The sequence below is a fragment of the Oryzias latipes genome, chromosome 19 (genome assembly GCF_002234675.1).
Source record: "Oryzias latipes chromosome 19, ASM223467v1".
NCBI classification, from domain to species: domain Eukaryota; kingdom Metazoa; phylum Chordata; class Actinopteri; order Beloniformes; family Adrianichthyidae; genus Oryzias; species Oryzias latipes.
The window spans coordinates 1,296,961-1,303,328 of NC_019877.2; the positions used below are offsets into that span (position 1 = coordinate 1,296,961).

The 6,368-nt window shown below is 45.7% G+C and overlaps 1 long non-coding RNA gene across 2 annotated transcripts; it reads right to left on the reverse strand.

The window, feature by feature from the left end:
* Window positions 1–2: 2 nt before the first annotated feature.
* LOC105358388 lies at window positions 3–1,098 on the reverse strand. 2 transcript variants are annotated; one of them, XR_002872103.1, is made up of 4 exons: window positions 1,015–1,098; window positions 860–931; window positions 434–532; window positions 3–306 (listed from the first exon to the last, which is right to left on the reverse strand). It is a non-coding gene; the product is annotated as an uncharacterized LOC105358388 (long non-coding RNA). The 2 variants fall into 2 exon arrangements; XR_002872102.1 differs by lacking the exon at window positions 1,015–1,098 and having other exon boundaries at window positions 860–943.
* Window positions 1,099–6,368: the final 5,270 nt, after the last annotated feature.

The following is a 6,368-nucleotide window of genomic DNA, read 5'->3' on the forward strand; positions in this document are numbered from 1 at the left end:
AACATGAATCCTTTTTTCTCTTCTGCCAGATAGCAGCTCTCGACTGGTGGTGGGTTTCCTTCAGTAAAGCCAGCTGAGTGTAATTTTGGCTCAATTCCACTCCTCCAGTTTTCATCCCAGGCTTTATGGCATTTCAGCATCACCCTGGTTAGCCTAGTGGAGCGCCACTTTGGCGAGGCTTGATAATAAGATGGTTTGTCCTCGTCACTTTCCTCGTCGCTGACATAGTTTGCATTGGCTTTTTATATATGACAGATCCTCTTGATTGAGAATTTTCTCAGCAATTTTGACCCTCTTTTTGAAGAGCTGTGGACCAACAGGAAAGGAAAATGTTATTTTAATTAGAGGAAACAACATACACACACATAGACAGTTCAACTGGACCATGCATGACCTGAGTAAATGAAACAAGGTCACAAATAGGACAACTCACCTGATCATGCTGACTGGTCCTCCTTTTGACCTCCTCCTTTATTCTGTCTCCATTCTCTCTCTTTGCACTTGAGACTGTCAATAGCTCGACTGCAAGCTCCTAGTCGATGGAAATATGAAATGTACAGAAGATGAGGTCAACATATTGCAAACATGTTTCCAAAGTGGAATATTCAAAATGTGCCATGCAGACTGTCACAGTGGCTTATCTTAATTATCCATTGTCAATGCTATATCGTTATTATAACTTAGTGTTTGGTCTTAAGACATGGAAACACTAAATGAGCTGTCTATCACACTAATACAATTGCAATCCTATTCAAAAAATCTCTGAAAAGAAAGTAACACTGATTATTGACATTGAGTCTCTCACATTATCTCTAACTTATAGCGAGTTGTGTAAATCCAACTTCATGTTGGTGCTTACTTCTAACTTGGTGGAAACTCCAATTTGGTTCCACATCTTTCACTGCTGCCGTCATCTCCTCATTGTGGTGTTCTGAAGTTAAAAAAAGACAATATTTTATAACTGACTGGAGTTCTTGTCAAGTTTCCTAAAACAATAGTGAGAAAGAAACATACTTGTCATCTGCCCGGACCTTCCACTGGAGCTGCTCTCCGAGGTTCTTGTGGTTGTGATGGACAAGAATCTGAAAGAAAGAAGAAGTCTGTTAGGTTACAGCAACATTGCTGTTATGGCCAATGTTCTAGAATACGGGCACCTGCCCAACACAAACCCCCCAGCGGCCGAGTGGCAAACTCAAGAACGCATGTAGCTTATAACCCCAAAGGAAGATCCGCCAACGTTTTCCGACCACGGTCAGAAAGAGAAAAGTCATCACAGGAAGGGTTCAACATAGGCTAAACATGAACAACCTTTTTTAAAGTGCAAAAAAAAAGTGAACACGTGTTTGTCTGTTTGGCTGCTTTAGTGAACCGTGCTGCTGCTTTTATTCGTCCGTCTTCATGTTACGTGACCGGAACGCCAACATGATAACCGTGTCAGCTATCAGTGAGGATCTTAACGGGGTGACGATGTTTCCTGCCGTGCTGAATTCACGCTCCCATGAGGAGCTCGTAGCGCATACAGACGTATATTTTCCTGCCACTTTTGACAGAGGTGCAGAGACATCGGGACGCCTGCGCTCCACCCTCGCCCCGCAGGCTCCTTGCACCTCCTTTGCCTCCTCCGGCGCCCTTAGCGAGAGGGGAGCCGACGTTCGGACCCTGTGCGGTTCGGGCGCAGCTGCCGGTGGACCCCCGTGTCTCCGTGCTGCCCACACTACACAGGCCCCACGGCGGTGGGGGGCGATGTCTGCCGCTCCAGCGGGGGAATCAGGAGGAGTGACGCCGCGGCCGCCCAACACGTAGAACCTAAAAGAAACCTGATTGACATAGTGCCCAGGGTCTCCAACATTTGTCCATAACCGCACGAGAATACACAATAATTAGCAAAGATGAATATGTTTATAGTTCAAATCACACACCATGAGTCCTCTGTAACTTCAAATAAATAAATAAAGTGTGGGTCCGCGGTGATGACATCCCGCGGGTGATGAGGTTCGCGGGTGATGAGGTTTTACGGTCTGACACCGAATCCCAGGAGAAGCTACTAGGCTGCGCGGATGATCCATGATCCATACGGATCACAGGCCCCGGTTCTGCACAGACGTGTGCCGTGGATTCCACCCCCCAATCCCCCATCCCCTCCACGCACTTCATTTAATCTGTACGGTCACGTCCTGCTGTTTACCGCGTTAAAGTCGCTGCTCGACGTTTGTCCGTTAGGTGATGACATGTTTCTGGGTTACTTGAAGTTTTATACAAAAGCGACGTTTTTCAGCACAAAATATTTTTACACACGGAAGATACATACGGAAACTTCGAAGGGGGGGGGGTCGTATCCGGTGTTCTTGTAGCTTCTTCTTGGTTTTTTCCACGTCGTCCAGCCTCTGTGATTATGTTTCAATCGCTTCAGATGAAGACTCTTTTTCCTGAAAAAAGTGAAGGATGTGGTTTATTTTTACTATTTAAAATAGCCCCCGGAATTGGTTAAATATAACCCCGTAGCCTCCAAGCCCCGAATATAACATGCCCATTTAGATCAAAAGTTTTACCTGAACTTATCGGCTCGGCCGGGTCACTGCCACCAACTCCTGGATCCTCTGAGGTCTTTTCGTTGTGAGGACGCGGTCGGCCTCGCTTACTAGAGGGTGTCCATGTCTCCTACGGTCAACTTTTATTCTTTTTTTCCGTCTTCATCTTCGACCCTTACGCTCCGTGCCGCCATTGTTTTCAAACAGATTGCGTCATGGCGGCGCGGAGCGCTGTAACTCGACAGCTGATTGGTCGCGTTGCAGAACGCGACCAATCAATTTTCACTTTACTGGATGGATGTCCAGGACGGATGTCCTCCTAGCACCCTACCCGCCAATTTTAACCGCACCTTAGACATTTAGGGCCCCTTGGTGGGGAGGGTGAGGGGACGTCACTGTGAGTAATCAGGAGATGTCCCCTTAGTGCCCTACCCGCCAATTTTAACTGCACCCCCCTTAGTACACACACCCCTCCCCCCTCAATATATACATCCCAACATAAACACACACACATGCACACACACACCCTCTCAAACACACATACACGCACACACATTTTGCAAGGAAGGTGGGACCTGGGACCATCTGTCCCCTGCCTCTTCCCTGGTGGGGGGTACGGGCCCCTTTGCAACGGCGGCCGTGTCCCCGGGGTGCCGGCTTCCTGGGCCCGGCGCTGCTCTCTCCGCGCGGTGGGGGGGTTCACATTACATCTGAGCCGGGGGTGTTCGTGTCCCTGGGGGGTGGGTTCTGGTCCTTGCTCCTGATTGCTGGGCCCCGCCAAATTTCCAACTGTGGCCGAGCCTGGTCGGGCCATATTTACAACACCCCTTGTGGGCCCTCTTTTTTCCCCGGGGTTCCCCCCTCCTGGGCGGGGGCGGCGGGCCCCTGCCTCGCTCCTCCCTGGACCAACCGTGGGCCGGGCGGATGACTGCCTGGAGTGCGGAGCGGGTCTCCCTTGGGGGGTCCTGGCTCGTACCTGGGGTTGGGGCGGGGGGATGCCCGGAACTCCTGGGTGGTGGTGGGGTGCTCGTCTGGGGCTGTGGGCGTCCTTCTCCGGTGGGGCCCTGCGTTGGGTTCTCCCGGCGCGGCGGGGGGGCTGCTCTCCTGGTTGGGCTGGGGCGGCGCTCTCTTTTCCTCCGTGCCTCCCTGCTCTCTGGCTCTGGGGGCCTTGCGGCTGCCCTGCTGGCCCTGGCCTGGGTGGCGGGCTTGGTCGCCCGGGCGGCGGTTGTTCCCTGCCGGTTCCCTTGTGGCGATGGGGGGATTCCGGCTGCTGCTGCGGTGGGGGTCTTGGGGTGGGGATGGCTGGGCACTCTCCCTCCTTCTTTTCACGTTCCACCATCCATTTTAGAAGAACATAAACACTCACCTGAGCACTGGTGTTAGCTCACCTTTGCATGTTTGCATGCAGTTTGCATGATTGAATGACTGAAATATTTCACACTAGTTGGTTTTAAGGCATAAGTATGCCTGTGAACACTATCTGTTTTGTGTACATGTCGACAGGTGGACATTTTTGCAGCTAGCAGGTGTGTTTATAACATTTGAGTGTGTGTGTGGACAGGCTCCGCCCTTTTTGTACTACATTTGAACCTTACCATAATGATTAACAACCAGTAAACTTGTTGCTTTATGCTGCTTCATGGTCTTATCCCCCTTCCCCTCCTATTATCACCCCCTACCCCCCCTCTTTCTAACGTCCCTCTCTCTTCTTCCCCTCTTTCCTTTTCCGTCCGGTCCATCACCAAAGATTTTCAGACATGATTGAAATTAATAAAGTTTGGCCTCAATTACAAAAGGGGTTTATTCAGACATACCTTTGGTTTGTCTGAAGATTAATAACCCCTCTTGTTAAAGTAAAATATGTCCAACACAAGAGGCCCTCAGCTCTCATCTGTCTGCCCAGCTGTTGGACAGGACAAGTTAAAAAAAAAAAAAAAAAAAAAATTTCACTTTACTGGAGCTCGGGTAACACGTCACGGCCGTTCGTTCTCCTCGTGTTATTTTGCGGCTTCGAAACTACTGAAGACTTTTTGTTCCCGGCAGCATTTGGAGAAAGGGCTGGAGTGTGACCCAAAAATCTATGATAAAATAAAAAATGAAAGAAGTTTCTTTTAAAATCATTCACAAAAGTTACCCCACTAATCAATTCATGCTAAGATACATTAAAAAATTGATCCTAACTGTCCCTTCTGCAAAGAACATCCAAAAGCAATTAACCATCCTTTTTTGGAATTGTACTGAAATTAGAATTTTTTTTTGGAAGAAGTGTTTACAATTTATCAGAAATCATATTCACCCCAACTTCACTCTGAAATTTGAATATATAATTTTTGGGTTTTATAATAAAACTTGGACTCAAATAAAAACTAATAATTAATGTTATTATTATATTTGGCAAATTGTATATTCATAAATGCTAATATTATTCATCTTCTATCCCCCTCCCCGTGATAATCAAAAAAATTGAAATGTATCTCAGTTAAATCTCTAAAAGCCTTAAGAAAGCTGTATGTTGGTATGAAAGTTGTGGAAACCTGAATGTTTTTGTGTAAAATGCATGTAATATGTTTGCTCTCCTGGCTGTACCTACATTTTGAACAATAAAGTTAAAAAAAATAAACTTTCTTCACCCACTCCCTGAAAACACTAAACAGAGCAGCAGTTATCATTGATTTCTTACCAAAAAAAGATCCTAAAGTTTTTTAAAAGGTTTCTTATGTTTTTTTTATTGGTATAATATGAGATACTGTTTTACCAAACATCACAAAAGACTTTCCTGCCACTTGATACATGCTCAGGAAGAAATTGGGTGTTGAAAATGCAAAATTTGTTGTATGCCCGAAGTGCCATAGTATTTATTACCTTTGATGAAGCAATGAGGATATTACTGTATATCTTAATCAAACTTGGGTTGACTTGTCAATACTTTTCACACCTGTTTTTAAACATTTGTGGGAAAATATAAGTGCAGAGCAAACTCAGCTTAACAGATCAGATGTGTAATTCAAATTTGTCATAAACAATATATGTCTGGAAAAAATATACGTGCTATTGAATTATCTTGTGCACATAAATTGCTAGGCAAGACACTTATCAAACAAGTGATACATATAATATCCAGAGACAATACATGTCCTAATGCAGTATCGCCTTTGCACATATCACAAAATATGGTGTAGGTACCATAACCTTTCAGCCTGGAACTTCCGTTCGGGGTCCTTTCGACTGAGTATAACGTCACACTACGGTAACCCCACTTGGACAAACTACGTAGCGTTGACATCTGCTTAGGCTCTATGTATTTTCATTTCACGTTCCCTTTTGTAACCTAAAGGAACCTCATAAATTGTGTCTGACAATATTCTTTGTCATTTTTATAAAGACATGTTGTCACAATCCGCTCGTTTCTCCAGTTTAAGTTCAGCCGTGGCTGAAATTTTTGTCAGCACGGCTAAATGTTGCCCTTCCGGGTCCGTTCTGTCAATAATAAAGCAATGGGTGCACGGATTAAAAAAACTATAAGAGAACATGAATTCAATAATAATCATAACAATAATAAAGGCACCTTTCGAATACTAACTCACAGCTCTGTTCGTTTACAACAGATGTCATAATATTTTCTTCTATGGTAGTATCGTAAATTGGTGAATGTGGAAGAGAGTTAGGTGATGAGGTGTACGAGGTTAAAGGGTGAACGTAGATTGAATGTGGCATTAAATGGGGAGTTGTTGGAGGAGGTAGAGTGTTTTCAGTATTTGGGGTCGTGTGTCTGTGTGGATGGTGGAATAGGTGGAGAGGTAGAGTGTAGAATGAACGAAGTACGAAAGATATGGGGGGGGG